Here is a 16557-nt window from a genome sequence, read left to right as displayed (position 1 = left end):
CATTTTTTTGTCAAAAGTTCTTTTGTTTTGTAAAAATACCAAACGACCCCCAAAAATTACGTAAAAATACTCTAAAAATTCCTAAAAATATCTAGAATATTTTAAAAGTATTTTCAAATATTTTTATGGACTTTTAGAACTTGAAATAGGGAAAATTGGGTCGTTACATCAATAACAAGCATTCACATCAAGCGAGGGACCCGAGTGGAAGGGCTGACTGGGTTCCAACCAATTCTTCCTCCTCCGACTAGCTTCGTGCAAGGGTCTGCATAGTTGATCATCTTGCCACCCATGGCACCCTCCCTAGTTGCATATCATAGGGCACTATTCTGCACGACATTCGATGATATAGGCCTAGTAGAAAGGCCTCAAGTATCATCCTCTTGAGATGTGTCCGCTCGAAATTTCCGAAAGGGGAAACCCCGATGGCTAGTAGCTCCCCCGAGAGGATCAGTATGCCATTCTCCTAAGAAATTGGAGGACAAACTGCTAAGTCACTTCTAACCCTTAACGATCAGAGAGTATGGAGGAGTGACTGACTCGAAGAATCGTCTACTCAAATTTGAAAATGCAATCATCCTTTATCAATACACGGATGATGTTAAGTGTCGAGTGTTTCTTACCACTCTTTCTGGCTCGACACAAAGATGGTTCAACCGACTTTCGGCTGAGTCCATTCTCTACTTCAAGGATTTTCACAACGCATTCGTCCACCATTTCGCTAGTAGCCACCACTACCACAAAATCACATTGAGCATATTTTCCCTCAAACAGGGGTCTAAGGAAGCATTGAGGGCGTACATCAAAAGATTCAATCAGGTGGCCATGGACGTCCCATCGGCCACCTCAAAGATCCTAGTGAGTGCCTTCTCCCAGGGACTCACTAATGGGGACTTCCTCTGATCCTTGATCAAAAAATCCCCCAGAGACTTCAATCATATGTTAGGATGGGAAACTAAATACACCAATGTAGAGGAGCCATAGTTTGCTAGGAAGAAGGAGGTTGTCGCACCTGCTCTTGTCTTTGCCCCTAAGCACCGAGCCCCTCTCTTGCCTCTGCCAAACAAAGGACATCGATTGGGACCCCAACTGCACCACCACGACACTACAACAAAATTGTTAAAAGACAACACCACAAAGACAACGGCTTTAGAAGGAACTGTTATTAATTTGGTAAAAGACAACGATTTTTGACAAAACCGTTGTCTTTGAGCGCCCAAAAAAAAATAAAAGACAACAGTTTTGTAAAAACCATTATCATTGAGCAACTTTTTGTAAAATCAACAACACCTTTTACAACAGTTTTCTAAAACTGTTGTCTTTAAGCACTTTTTTAGGGGGTCAAAGACAACAGTTTAATAAACTGTTGTATTTGACTTTATTCTTTCGCTGTTTTTCCCCTTCGTCGTTTTTGTTGTAGCAGTGGTTTGCTTCCTTCTCTCCGGAAATTTTTTGGCGCCCTGTTTTCCCCCCTTAGCCTACCCAAACCATAAACCTCTCACCTCATACGATCTTTCTCCTCATACGGCTCTAGGCGAGTGTGGAAGTATGCCCCCTTTTTTAAAACGCGAGGTAGGACCGTTGGTGGTTGTTGTTGCTTGTGCAGATTGCTGGGTGGAGGTGGAGGTGGAGGCGGAGGCGGAGGTGACTCTGGTCGATAGTTCTGCCGGTCGATGCTTGAGATGACTCTTCTCTGGTAGGATTGGTTATGCTCTTCTTCCAATTGAAAGCCACATTTGGAAGAAATGTCTTTTATTTGATTCTTTTCTAGCTGGATGCCTGCGATGCTTGCCCTTGACTATGCCCTCCCTGTCTACTCCCCAGCTGTTAATGTGTCAAATGCCTCTTCTTGTTCTTGCAGTATTGGAATCATCGCTTCGTTTTTGAAGCCCTAAACTAAAGGCTTCTCTCACTTACTATCTTCGTCATCTCCTTCTCCAATCCTCCCATGGCGGTGGCGGCTCTCCATTCCATCGCCTCTTGATCCAGCTGAGTTCTTCCTTCATGGCGCCCGTCGCCCCTGCAGCAGACCGTATCCTTCTTTCTTCTCCTTGCTTGTCGCCTTGACTTCGAGGGTTCTTGGAAGGGTTTATGCGGAGGTTCCTCGATCGATCGTGAATGATTGCTTTTGGTTCCATTTCCTTTCTCTTTTCATGTTTCTTTCTTAGTCGGTTTAGGTTTTGGATCCCATAGCTTTCTTCTTCTTCTTTTTTCTGTAAATGGTGCTTCTCAAATCTTTGTTAGGGTTCTTTTCAATCATAGAGAAAGTTGTATCAGGTTAGTTTATGCATTTCAGTTTCACACTTTCTCGGTTATCTCAGCTTTTAGCTTTTCTTGCCAAAAAGATTGCTTTGTCTGGTTGGTATTATCCTTAATGCTGCACTGCAAAAGCTTCAAATTTATTGCAGAAGCTGTCTTTGGATCCTCAGCCGAAGTCTAAAGATGCTGTTGAAGCCACCAAGCAGGTAATGGTTTTTATTCAGTGTAGTTTTTTTCTTGCATAAGCTATCTGGACCTTGAACATAATTGGTGTGAGTAAATGGTTGCTTCCGAAATTTAGGTTTCTGTTGCCCATACTGGATCGAGTAATGTTGAATCGTCAAGCATGTGGACTCCTTCAGAGGGTTCTTCGACACCTGTTCTGTCTGAATTTACTGATGGTGGCAATTATTATGTGTCCGCTTGTTATGCATCCCTAGCCTATTTCTTTGGAGGTGGTGAATTGTAATGAAGATTGCTTGGTCACTGCACTTATCTGCAATCTTTTGTTCCTAGCTATATAAATGTCATTTCTATTGCATTCTTCAGGTTATGATTAGGATGTCAAAGACTGGAATGATTACTCCACGTATTTGAATCAATGATACAACCATCATATTTAGGAACAATTTATTTGAGAGGTCAATGAAACTGAGAACTCCCAGGAGGCCTTACGGGTTCTTGACATTATTTTGTAGCAGCATGCAGAAAAATAGTATGTGAATTTCCTTCTAGTCATTTATTGTTGAAATTATGGATTACATAATTGTGGGTTTATTTGTTGCATTCAGATAGTTACAAAAATACATTTTTAGAGAATGTATTCTTGTGAGACAATTATTTTTTCAAAACAATCCTAAAAACTTTATTGACCTTGGTGGTGGAGTCATGGGATATGGAGGTTTTCCTTTTAATTTGAGGACTTCACAAGGAGGCCTTTCTTTGAGTATTGGTAAGAACTTACAATGTCTCTACACTTCTGCTATTTGCTTTTGCTTGCATTGTCATTCAATCACTTTATTGTTTTAAAAATATTATTATTTTTCTTATTTGTTGAATATAGATGTCTCTACTACTATGACTGTGTGTCCTGGACTAGTGGTTCGTTTTCTACTTGCAAATCAAAATGTCAAGGATGCATACCAACTGGACTGGAACAAGGTGATTAAGAATTTGTTCTTTATTTTTATTTTCTAGGTTATTGAATGCCTATATATAATATACCTATTGAGGCAACTTGTTTTAGCTTGCTTGTTTCATTCTTCATATTGTGTCTACTAAGATTATTTTTTCACTGTTTGTTGTTGCTAGGCTAGAAGAGCTTTGAAAATTCGAGAGTGAAGACAACTCATACAAATCAAGAATTTAAAATCATTGGGATAAGTGGCAAGCCTTGCAAAGATGAAACCTAACTAGTTGAGGGGATAATGACCTTGTTTTGGATATTTGTATATTCTAATATATGTTTATATTTTGCAGGTTCTATTGACAAAGTTTCCTAGTGTGCCACCAACGTTCCAAGTAACATCAAATGTTGTCCAAGATTTGACAATTACAAACAATATTCACTCAACAATCTATATTTCTTTATCTATTTTTTTCATAATTAATTAAATGCATTAGTTGAACTGTGGTGAACTTTTGGAATTGGCTTATCTATGTTGATCATGTTTCTTCATTCATTTGGTAGTTTGATATCAACCAGATGACACGATCTAGCGGATTTAGCTTAGGAGGAACTTTTCAATCTAGCCTTCAGCAACAGCAACTGCATACTACCACAACCTATAGTGGTGAGCTACCTTTTGCCGCTGGAAACACTCAAGACCTACGTTCACATGGCTCTGATTTCTTTCCTTCTCATGGTAATTATCATTCACAGGTACCTTACCCTGGCTGCAATTCTTTAGATATTTTAATCTTTATTAATGATATGGATTAAGTGGTTTTACTCTCAACTTTATACAGATTCAAAACAGTGGAGACCCTAGTATTGGGTTGAGAACGTTGAACTCTCCTACACCAACCTCTGGTATGAGTATGTATGAGCAACTGATTCAGCAATACCAACAACCACAAAGTCTTTCTCAACTTCGACTACAGCAGATGTCTGATGTTTGCCAGTCATATAGATATCAAAATGTAAAGTCCACTCGGGTAACAATTACCGCCTGGTCCATTTGGCATGCTTGGATTATTGAGTGTTATTAATACGAATGATCCAGATCTAACATCTCTTTCATTGGGAATTAATTTAACAATATTAGGACTGAGCTTGAGCTCGACAGATAGTCTTTATAAAACATTTGGTTCTCCATGGTCTGATGAGCCTGCCAAGGGGGAGCTTGAGTACTGCAGTCCAACATGTTATTATGCCAAAACACCACCACCTGTACATGTAAGCTTTTATGTTGTGGTTTTATTTGTCGATATGAATGGGGTACTTGAAGAGTATATTATTTATCAAATCTGTTATTATGGTTGCAGCAACTACATTTCTCCAAATTTCAGCTATCAACCCTGTTTTACATCTTCTACAGGTATTATATTCTTCCCTTTTATTTTTGGTGCTTTGCTCACATACTTTGCTTCACAAAAATCCAGAATGTTGGAAAAGGTTGACATGGAAGAATCAGCAAGTAAGAAAGAGGAGTCCAATGAAATTCTACAAGTTGAAGATTTTGATGGGGCTTGAGTTGACAATAATTACTTGCAATCCTACATGGCATGAACCACCATCACAAGTTTATAGTCTTTTGACACTTGTTCATTAGTTGTAAATGAAGTTTATTTGTTTATTTGTATTGGGATAAATTTTATTTGAATATTAGACATGTTTCTTCTTTTGTGATTGCAATATAATTCTTGTATAAGTAACATTTTGAATGACATTGATATGAGAAATATTCTTTCTTTTGTGATTATGATTCTTTATTATATATTTATATTGAAATATGATATATTGGTATTAAAAGATAATAATTTAAAAGACAATGATTTAAAACCGTTGTTGCTGTCTATCACCCTCAAAGACAACGGTTAAAAACCGTTGTTGTGGCCCCAAAAATGGTTGTAAACTAGCAGTGTTAATAAAAAATACTCTAAACAACAACGATTTTAAACTGTTGTCTTTTCATTCAAAGACAATGGTTTAAAACCGTTGCAAAACTGTTATCTTTTCATTCAAAGACAACGGTTTAAAACCGTTGTCGTAGCCCCCACTTTTAACAACACTACCAATTACAACGGTTTTAAAGGGCCTACAACAACAGTTTTTAACCGTTGTCTTTTAATGTTTTTGTTGTAGTGCGAGTAGAGGCCTAACGATGTATAGCACGTGGAGGTTGAGCGGGCATGATTCCCTGAAGACTACCATCATTCTGCACCAACCATCATTCGGGAACACATAACACTGAAGACTACTATCAGTATAAGCAAGAGACACGCCAGCTAGCCAACCAAGGGTTTTGCCAGTGCTCACTGTCTCCCAACAATCGATGTTACCAGTGGTTGAACGGACCACCCAGAAGAGACCACCGAGATGTCGAGTGGTGCCAGTGAGTGCCTCAATAGCAGGAGAACAGGGCCCGGGCTCCTGGCCAAGTTGAATAGGAGCATCCCCTAACTCGGTAAGAAGAAAACCACAACAACGTTGCTTGGGGAGATCACTACAAGAAAAAAGTCAAACAACAACGGTTTTTCACCGTTGTCGTAGGCCATTTTGAACTGTTGTTAAAGGCCGTGTTGTTAAAAGGGGTGACAAAAGACAACAGTTTTTAACCGTTGTCTTTGAAGGCAAAGACAACATTTTTTACAACGGTGAAAAACTGTTGTCTTTTCCTTCAAAGACAACAGTTTTTCACCGTTGTCTTTGAGCGTCTACCTTTAATAACAGGGTCTTCAACAACAGTTTTAAACTATCTACGACAACGGTGAAAAACCGTTGTCTTTTTTAGAAAAAAATAAAAAAAAAATTAATACACAATTTTCCAATATTATAAATCATTCAAAATACTAAATTTCAAAATAAAATTTAATATACAATTTTCTAACATTCAAAAATAATATTTATAACATTATGAAGAAATTTCATAAGCAACCAACAAAATGATAACACTATTAAAACAAAGGTAGAACAATATAACACAAGATTTTCTACTTAGATGTCGGTGAAGAGGAGGGATTGCAGCTCCTAGTGCTCCTTAATTTGTTAAAGTCTCTTCATTTTTTTAGCTTGTCGGCATTCTTCCCAATACTCTTGAGGACACCTAAAAAGAGCAGAATGAAATTATACAATCCTATGCACAAGAACTATGTAATTCTAAGTGGTGGATCATGTCTGTCACAAGTTCGCCACTAATTTTTTTTGACCATTATGCACAGATTGTAGACAAGCATGAAAATAAGCAGAACCATAAATATAAGCGAATAAAGGATACCTTTCAATCTTCGAAATCTTCTTTTCTGGTTGGCCCGTCTCCTTTTCCTCTCTTCTTTTGTTAACTCTGCCTCTTCTTTAATGTTTCCTTTTCCATGAAAAATCTCCTCAGGGGCAAGCATAGCCGCATCTGAGACGGCCAATGGAGCAACCTGCAAAACCATTGTATTTCAGTGACTCGAAACTGTTTTTACCATAAACTAAAAGACAACTCCAAAAGATATTTTTACCTCTTCCATTGCTAGAGCAGGTACATTGACTTGTATAGACATATCCTCAATAACCTACATCATAACTTATGGTCAATCAAGAAATAAATACTAAAAGAATTAAACACTTGATAAGCTTTATTGCTAACCGACTTTGTAAACGAAAGTCCAAGAATAAAAGGTTGTAAAGATAATTACTTAACACTTCTGTTAGATAAAAAAATAGAAATTAATTCCATAAGTTTGCCTAAACATAATGCTAGAGCACCAAGAAATGCACTTCCTAAATGTTGTTAAATTGTAAAATGAGTGATTTTAGCAAATAAACCTACTCCTGACAAACTATATGTATTTTCACACATTTTCAGTAAAAATCTTACAACTAGCACATTTAATTGCTCTGCTTGCACTATTGTATAGTCACAAAGAATATTCTTCATCAGGCTGAAATCTAACTTTAGAATATCTTAATCATTTTACTAAGGACTGAAGAGTGAAGAGCATTAGTTGATCATTAGTTGTTTTTGTTGTGTCCAGAAACAATTGGACCAATCACACTACAAAAATTGTTGTAGAATTTAATATTCATTGGCGTGCTTAGCCATTCAAGGACTTTAATGTTCCATGTTCATACAATAAAAACTTCTGGCATGATGAAATCAAATGTAAAGCAACAGTATCTTTATGCCCTTCACAAGCCTAAAGCAACAAACAAGCAAACATATCATCCTTTGGCGCATACTCCATCTTACATTTTATAAGTATAAAGTTGGCAAATTAAGATATGACATACAACGATTGTACACACCAGAAGCTCTACTGATCTGACTAATCATGTCCACTTTATCAGCATCTCTACATGATGATGTATTTAATTAAATTCCAGATTCCACCCTAGTTCAGTAAATATTCTGAAACTTCCTACGTCCACATTATAAATTTTTCTTTCAACATTATAAGAACACTTTATAAATTTGACAACAGATACTTGGAGTAACTTGCACCAAAATACCACTGATTTTGATCAACAAAAATTCTGACAATAGCAGAAGCTTCAACAAATAAATGTTTATATGAGTTAGAAAATACTAGCGCCCTGCTGGATAAAAGTTTCAACAAGGAAAAGGGACATGGAAACACTAGATAGTGGATGCTATTATAAACACAATGTTCTAGATTGGGCCAAGATTATAATGAGTAACAACTCCCTGTCTTACGTCTCTTCCAATCCACAAATGAATTTAGAAAATAACAACTCAACATGAGAAATCCTTTGCAATTTCCAAAAAAAATCAATTGTCAAGAAACAGCATTGCATAAGAGAAGAAACTTACCCAGGTTTAGAGTCGGTTTAGAAACAGCACTGCATCAAGTTTAAATACATTAGATATGACCATATCAGCTTCTTCAAGTTGATGAAGTCAAAGTTACGCTTCACATTTTGAAGCCATTACCTGCAATTGTGGGCATTATAAGAATACATTATTGTATTCTCTTATAATAACATTAACATGACATCCAAACTAATGAGATTAAGTGCTAGTATGAGTTTACAAATGATGAAGCATTTGCTCCTTCAGTGAAGGCAGCATCACTCTCCTTAAGGTCACTCTTCCAATCTACAACCTTTCGGGCTTCTGCACACATGTCCAATTGTCTTTCCATTGCTTGAAGCTCCCTAAATTCAACGGAATGTAAACTTAACCTAACAAGAGATGTTTCCTAGCATTCTCAACTTAACCTAACCTATTGACCAAAATAAACAGTTTTTTAGAAGAATGTATATTTCAGTATAAGATTTACTCATCAACATCATTTATCACAATGAGTCAAAAGAAAGAATAATGAAATTTAAAAGCTAAAACAAACTAAGCACAAAAAACAACAATTTCTTTTTCTTCTCAAGTTCTTGAGTTCATATAACATGATAAAAAACTTCACGTGTTATTATTTATTTCTCATCACAATATTTGTTGCAGTGTGGTCTACTAATCATAGTAAACAAAACAGACACTTGATTGTATGTCTAGAATTCAATTAATCATAAGTGCATCCGGAGCAACATTAATATATGGTAATAACAATGTTATTTTTTTTCTTTTCGGCAACACAAGGATATATTTTAATTACTGCAATTAATGGCACTCCAAGGCTATCTACCAATATTGTGAGTTAAAACAGACGAATGTAAGACAAATATATGGGTAGTAATTTGTTTAAAGCTGTTCAATCCTTGACAATTCTACAAAAAGATCTCTTTTATAATTTAGAATTGTGATCAAGCAAAATGACTGTAGTAAGGACAAGGGATTGATGTTGCAACTTTGAATAACAAATATAAACAATGCAAAAATCATAAGACAACTCTACCATAAAAAAAAGATGCAACCTTATCAATCAGAATAGAATTTGATAAAATTGAGATAGTTCTTCAATTATACCTATTAATTATGTAATAGAAGTATTCATAAATAAATTACATGTCATAATTAATAACAGCAGTGGGTGACTAGCTCCAAGGAAATGAATCATATGCAATTAAGCAATATCAATATCTCAGCATAACACTAGGACCAGTAGCAATCAATTTGCAAACTTGAATTAGAAAGAATGGAACATTTTTAAAGTGTTATAACCTTATAAGCAACGATGCCAACCTTTGGTGTGCACGCCTGAAAGCAGGATCCAAAACCAATGCCTCTTCACACTCCTTTATATAAAATTGAATTGGTAGTTTAATATGGGAGATGTGCTTATTGGTGGTAAATCTACTGGTATTGCATGCAGACTGATTTATTTCATTCTCATTCTTCCATTCATGTCTTCTATAGCACAATTTAATTACTCAAACATTTATAAAGCCAAGGAGATAGATAAAACAAAACAAAATTGAGCATCATACCTTCTTCAAGGATTTCAGATCTTTGAAGAACACGTCTGAAGAAGAAAATTGATCCTTCATACGTGCACCAGCATGAGCGCAATGACAACAGGCATCAAGACCAACACCCACCATCACAACTATGCCGTGAGAGGAGAAATTGAAAAGGGAAGGGGAACATGTGCCAACTAACAAACAAGGAAAATAGTTAGAAAAAGAGAAGGATGCAGTGCTCGCAACAGATCCTTCAGACGTGCTCCAGCAAGAGTGCTACGAGACCGTGCCATGAGGGGAAGAATTGAAAAGAGGGGAGGGGCAATCGAGGATTAAGACACAAACCTGTGAGAAGATGAATGTCGGGAAAGGAAAGACTGATCACTTCGACTCGGTGCTGCGTGAGGAAAAGGGCAAGCTTCCTACAAGTATATGGAGATGGAAAAGGGCGAGAGTTTCAGAAGAAGATAGCAATGTCGCTATCTTCAGATCCCAAATCAGACAAATCAGTAATAGTTATCTGATTCGTAAAAGAGGCGAAAAAAAACCTGGAAGAGATTGTTAGGACCAAAAGTAGCTAGAGGGGGGGTGAATAGCTCGTCGCGTTCGCTCGTTGCTCGGCGTTGCTCGGCGTTGCTTGGCGTTGATTGTTTCTTCAAGAATATGCAGCGGAAAATACAGAAACAAATACACCCACGCTAACACTAGGATTTTACTTGGTATCCACCTCCAAAGGAGGTGACTAATCCAAGGATCCACACCACGCACGCACTATGAAACACTCCTTTTCGGTAACTACCGAGGGCGGAGAAGCCCTACAAGACTCTTGGTACAAGAAGAAGGAAAGGGAAACAAAATACAAGCACAAAGCTTACAATGAATGCAGAAAACCCTAACCCTAGCTTCTCTTCTTGCCTTTGATCCGCCTCTTGACTCGGAGAGCTTCCAAGAACCTTCAAGAACTGGCGATCACGAGCTTTGAGAGTGTTGTGGAGGAGCTGGCGAAGATCTGAGATGAAACAGTGAAGAGATGCCGCAGCCATCACACGCCTGCAGCTATAAACGACGCCAACGGTCGGATCCCGATCGATTCGAATATTCCCAATCGATCGGGGAGGCTTTGGATCGATCCACGGATCGATCCAGAGCGCCTCTGTGCTCTGGAAAAGCGCCTGGATCGATCCACGGATCGATCCAGCGCTTATCGCGCGAAGCAGCCGCGTCCCAATCAATCCACTGATCGATTGGGACCTCTGGATCGATCCACGGATCGATCCAGAGGCTCTCTGTTCGCTGGGACAGGTCTGGATCGATCCACTGATCGATCCAGCACTTGATTTTTGTCCAAAACCAAGTCCCAAACCTCCCAAACCAACATCCGGTCAACCTTGACCTGTTGGTATGTCATGCCTAGCATCTAGTCACTCCCTTGACCTGCTAGGACTCCCTTACCAAGTGTCCGGTCAATCCCTTTGACCCACTTGGACTTTTCTCTGTGCCAAGTATCCGGTCAATCCCTTTGACCTACTTGGACTTTTCTTTCATGCCAAGTATCCAGTCAATCCTTTGACCTACTTGGACTTCCCAACACCAGATGTCCAATCATCCTTGATCCATCTGGATTTTCCCTTGCCTGGCTTCACTCACCAGGACTTTCACCTAGCTTCACTCACTAGGGTTTTCCATCTGCCTAGCTTCACTCACTAGGACTTTCACCTGGCTTCACTCACCAGGATTTCCATTTGCCTAGCTTCACTCACTAGGACTTCCTTCTGCCTGGCTTCACTCACCAGGATTTTCCATCTGCCTAGCTTCACTCACTAGGACTTTCACCTGGCTTTACTCACCAGGATTTCCATCTGCCTAGCTTCACTCACTAGGACTTCCTTCTGCCTGGCTTCACTCACCAGGACTTTTCTTCTGCCTGGCTTCACTTACCAGGACTTCCTTCTGCCTAGCTTCACTCACTAGGACTTCCTTCTGCCTGGCTTCACTCACCAGGACTTTCATACTGCCTAGCTTCACTCACTAGGTCTTTCATTTTGCCTAACATCCCAGTTAGGACTTCCCAGTCAAGTATCCGGTCAACCTTGACCTACTTGACTCTTCTTCAATCAATATCTTATTGTCAAACATCTAAACCCAAACCAAGACTCAGCTTGGTTACCCAGGTCAACCTTGACCTGAGGGATATTGCACCAACAATCTCCCCCTTTTTGATGTTTGACAATACCACAATAACACTTACAATCCCATATGTAAGTTAGGCTAATCCCATAGCCTCCTTCTTCATGCCACTAGGTAATGAAAGCATAAATTAAGCTCTTCATTCTCCCCCTAAGAGGGCAAACTCCCTCTAGGTAATGAAAGCCTAACTTACTCCCTTTCATGAGTCCTTTCATTCTCCCCCTATGACCTTCCCATAGGTAATGAAGGACTAAGCTTAACCATACATTCTCCCCCTATTGGCACACATCAACCCATCGTTGGACACACATCAACCTATGCTCCAATTCTGGGCACACTTCAACAAATCCATTTGTTGAAGACTCTCCCCCTGAAGAGTTGCTCATCGTGATCACAACTTCACTCATTGTGATCACCCGATAATGAGATCCCATACCCGTCATTATCACCTTAACTTCTCCCTCAATGTTGACAAATACCCAACCTTGAGCATTTTCAACCACTTGAGTGTCCACTTGAAATAATGAGGATATCCACTCCCCATTTCTCCCCATTTCAAGTTTAAATGCTCAACCTTGAGCAAGTTCACAACAGAAGGTTAACCACCTTCCAAGGTTCATGAAAAGTAATTTTTCATGTCTTTAAAGAGTCCCTCCCCCTAAAGACATGGTGGTAACTTCTGTCATTGCACCAACAATGACTTGGAATTCCTAAACTTTTAGGAAACCCAAATTTTAGAAGTTTTGAGGTTTAAATGTTCAATAATTGAACCAACCTCAACCTAAACTTCTACTTAGTCTTCGTTAACCAATCCATCCTTGTTTTCAACATGAAAACACCCTTTGTATGTATACAAATGTATTTTAGGGGTTTGGAATGGTTACCTAGACTCAAAGAGGTTCAAAGATGCTGAAATCAAGCCTTCCCAGCCAAAATCAGCAACTTGGATCGATTGGAGTTGGGTTCAAATCGATTGAACCTTTCTGAATCGATCCACTGATCGATTCAGACTACCTGGATCGATCGGCTGATCGATCCAGCGAGCTTCTGCTCGCGGGAGTCTTGCCTTCTGAATCGATCCACTCCAATCGATCCATGGATCGATCGGAGCTCTGATAGTTGCTGAAATTCCATTTCAGTCAACTTCAGAAACCCCTAGAAAATTCTACAAAAATCCAAAAATCATGAAATTTCATGTAGACATTATTTAGGGCATACTTAATCATGGAAAAATAGCTTTCTATGAAAATACATCATATTTTCAAAGATGGACACAAACTTGAAAACTTGCAAAACTTTAGTGTTTTTCTTCAAGTTTGTGTCTAACTATTCAATGGTGATTACTATCAAAAGATAGCCTTCACCAAGGTTTTCCAAAAATATTTTAAAAACATTTTCAAAACCAATATCCCATCATGTTCCTTGGGCATAATGCACATGACTTGTACGTTAGCTTTCCCAATGATGAGAAAACACATAACTATGTGTTTTGATGAACCTAAAACTCAAAAGAATGCACTAAATCAACATCTTGAGTTTTGTTCATCTTCCTAACATCTCACTTGTATCTAATGTGCACTAATCACATACAAGTCACCTTATAGTCTTTGTGAGATGTAGATTTTGGTTTTTTCCCTAATCTAGGGATCATGCATATCTATCTAGGCATTTTAGAAATATTAGACATCCACCTAGGATGTCACTTGTCAATAAGTGTCGTTAAATGCCATTTGTCCTTAATTACAAGGAATTAAACTTAATGCATGATTATGTTATGGCATACATCAAAAGAAAATAATTTTCAAAAGAAAATATCCTATTACTACATGATGTATGAATGTCATGACATGGTATTTTTGGATTTTTCATAATAAAACATGAATGCAAAACTAGACATGATGTCATGGCATATGATGGGCAAATAATCATGGCAAGGTTTAGCATAAATAAAATATACTTAGATTACCTATCTAAGTATCCTTAAAGTCTTAGCTAAACTTACACCTTAAACCTAGATTGCCCTAAAGTGCTACAAGAGAATGCCAAAGCCTAAATTGACATTTCTAATTTCCTTGATTTAATGTATGCCAATTGAAAATAAACATGTCCTCAAATGTTGGCATATTCCATTTTTCCTCAAGAGTAACACTTTTAAATTAAGGCCCGGATTGCCTTAAATTGCCTAAGAACATACCAAAATCCCAACTTGGTATTTCTCAAGGTTTTCCCAATTTGTGCCATTTTAAGATAAAAATAATTTTTCACCATTAGACACATTTTACTCTTTCAAGGAGTAATCAATAATTCCATTTCATTTTCAAAGGTTAACTAAAACCTTGAAAATGCTCCTTGAGTGTCAATTTCCTCAAAGTTGGGTTAACTACCCTTCTAATCGGAGTTGACACTCTCTAACCCATCTATGGGGTAGAGAAGATGCTCCTAGGAACCCAACACCTATTGGTGCTCCTTGGATGCTCTAGGTACTCACTAGGGATAACTTCCCTAGATACCTTCCTAGTGACCTTGTTGGGCTTCTTAGAAGCCTTGGTCACATTTTCTAGGTCAACTCTAGGGATAACCTCCCTTGTGACCTTGTTTGTGACTTTCTTAGACTTCTTAGAAGTCTTAGTCACATTTATTGCAAAAATACTCTTAGGGATGACTTCCCTAGTATTCTTGGCTTGACCACTAGACCTAGGGTTTGTTCCATAACTATATGGAACTCTATGGTAAGAGGGCACATCCTTCTTAGCCTTTGGTTTGTATCCCAAACCTCTATGGCCATTGGATGGCTTTTGTACCCCTAACCCTAGGTTATGCTCATTTTGCCCTAATAGGATATTTTCCATCCTTTTTAGGGTCTTTTCCATTTTATCAAGCCTTGATCTCAAGACTTGATTTTCTAACACTAAGTCCTTAGTTTTAGATTTTTCATTTGATTCATGAGCATATTTGTTCTTGGGCTTGTATCTAAAATCTTTAGAGTTATTGCCCAAGTGTCTATCTACCTTCCTAACCTTAGGTTGGGTAGTTTTGGCATGTAGGGCCACATGTTTTTCCTTAAAGCCCTCATGCTTTCTATTCTTATGGTAAATTGCATTAAAATGATAAAAGTTAGAACTATCATGCTTTTTACCATAATGTAAAGGGGTAGGCTCAATAAATGTTACCTTCTTCTTTACCTCGGAGGCTCCCCCTTGACGAATGCCTCCTTGAGCCTTGACCATCTTCTTCCCCTTGGGGCATTGACTTCGGTAATGCCCTTTTTGATTGCAAGAGAAGCACACAATGTGCTCCTTGCTCTTCTTTGTTCCGGGGATGGTCTCCTTGAGCTTCTCCTTTCCTTTTTGTGCCATTTGGCCCTTTTTCTTGGCCAATTTGGGGCACTTGCTCTTGTAGTGCCCATGTTCCCTACATTCAAAGCATATAATATGATTTTTATTTTTAATTGAAATATTTATACCTTTGCTTGTAGGGGTGGCATCTTTCCCTTTGGATCCGGAGGTAGAAGCTTCCTCTTGATCCGATCTTGATTCTCCTCCATTTGATTTTTCTTGACTCGTGGAGGTAGAAGCTTCTTCAATCTCTTCATCTCTTGACCCGGTTGTAGAAACTTCTCCTTCTTCTTGATCCGGCGTCACCAAGGATTGCTCCCCCTCAATCCTAGAGGTGGAGGCTTCATCATCTTGAATATGAAACAAGGAGTATGCTCCCTCCTTGTTCCCTTCGTTGCATTCCCTTGAGGATGAAGCTTCTTGGATTTCCTCTTCTTCGAAGGTTGAGCATCTCTCAACCTCGGAGTCCTCCTCTTGGTCTTGCTCCAAAGAGTCACCCTCTCTGGATTCTTCATGATCTTGTACAGTGGAGGGGATCTCTTCATGAAGTTTAGCCAATTTGCTCCAAAGTTCCTTTGCATCTTCAAATTCTCCAATTTTGCAAAGAATGATGCTTGGCAATAAATTGACCAAAAGCTTGGTCACTTTGTCATTTGCCTCGCACCTTTGGACTTGCTCCGGGCTCCATTTGCTTTTCTTTAGAACTTTGCCCTTTGAATTTCTTGGAGCCTTGAAGCCTTCCATTAGAGCAAACCATTGCTCTATCTCCATCATAAGAAAATTTTCGATTCTTGATTTCCAAGAATCGAAACTCGTAGAAGTGTATGGTGGAGCCACCCTTGTGTCAAATCCAAGTCCATCTTGGAATTGCATCTTGAAGTTGAGCCTTTTTAAGTCTTGAACTTGAAGAATTTGCTCCAACTTCTTCACCCTCTAGCTTTTCTTGTTATACTTGACCCTTCCGGCGATGATTCCGGTGAAGAGCGGCCTCGCTCTGATACCACTTGTTAGGACCAAAAGTAGCTAGAGGGGGGGGGGTGAATAGCTCGTCGCGTTCGCTCGTTGCTCGGCGTTGCTCGGCGTTGATTGTTTCTTCAAGAATATGCAGCGGAAAATATAGAAACAAATACACCCACGCTAACACTAGGATTTTACTTGGTATCCACCTCCAAAGGAGGTGACTAATCCAAGGATCCACACCACGCACGCACCCTCCACTATGAAACACTCCTTTTCGGTAACTACCGAGGGCGG

The 16557-nt window shown here is 38.8% G+C and overlaps 1 long non-coding RNA gene across 1 annotated transcript; it reads left to right on the top strand.

The window, feature by feature from the left end:
* Window positions 1-1962: 1962 nt before the first annotated feature.
* On the top strand, window positions 1963-2590 carry LOC121982638. The gene is made up of 3 exons (XR_006112162.1): window positions 1963-2032; window positions 2392-2465; window positions 2561-2590. It is a non-coding gene; the product is annotated as an uncharacterized LOC121982638 (long non-coding RNA).
* The last annotated feature ends 13967 nt before the right edge of the window (window positions 2591-16557 follow it).

Source organism: Zingiber officinale, chromosome 5A (assembly GCF_018446385.1).
Source record: "Zingiber officinale cultivar Zhangliang chromosome 5A, Zo_v1.1, whole genome shotgun sequence".
NCBI lineage: Eukaryota > Viridiplantae > Streptophyta > Magnoliopsida > Zingiberales > Zingiberaceae > Zingiber > Zingiber officinale.
This window is presented reverse-complemented; position numbering and strand designations above follow the sequence as displayed.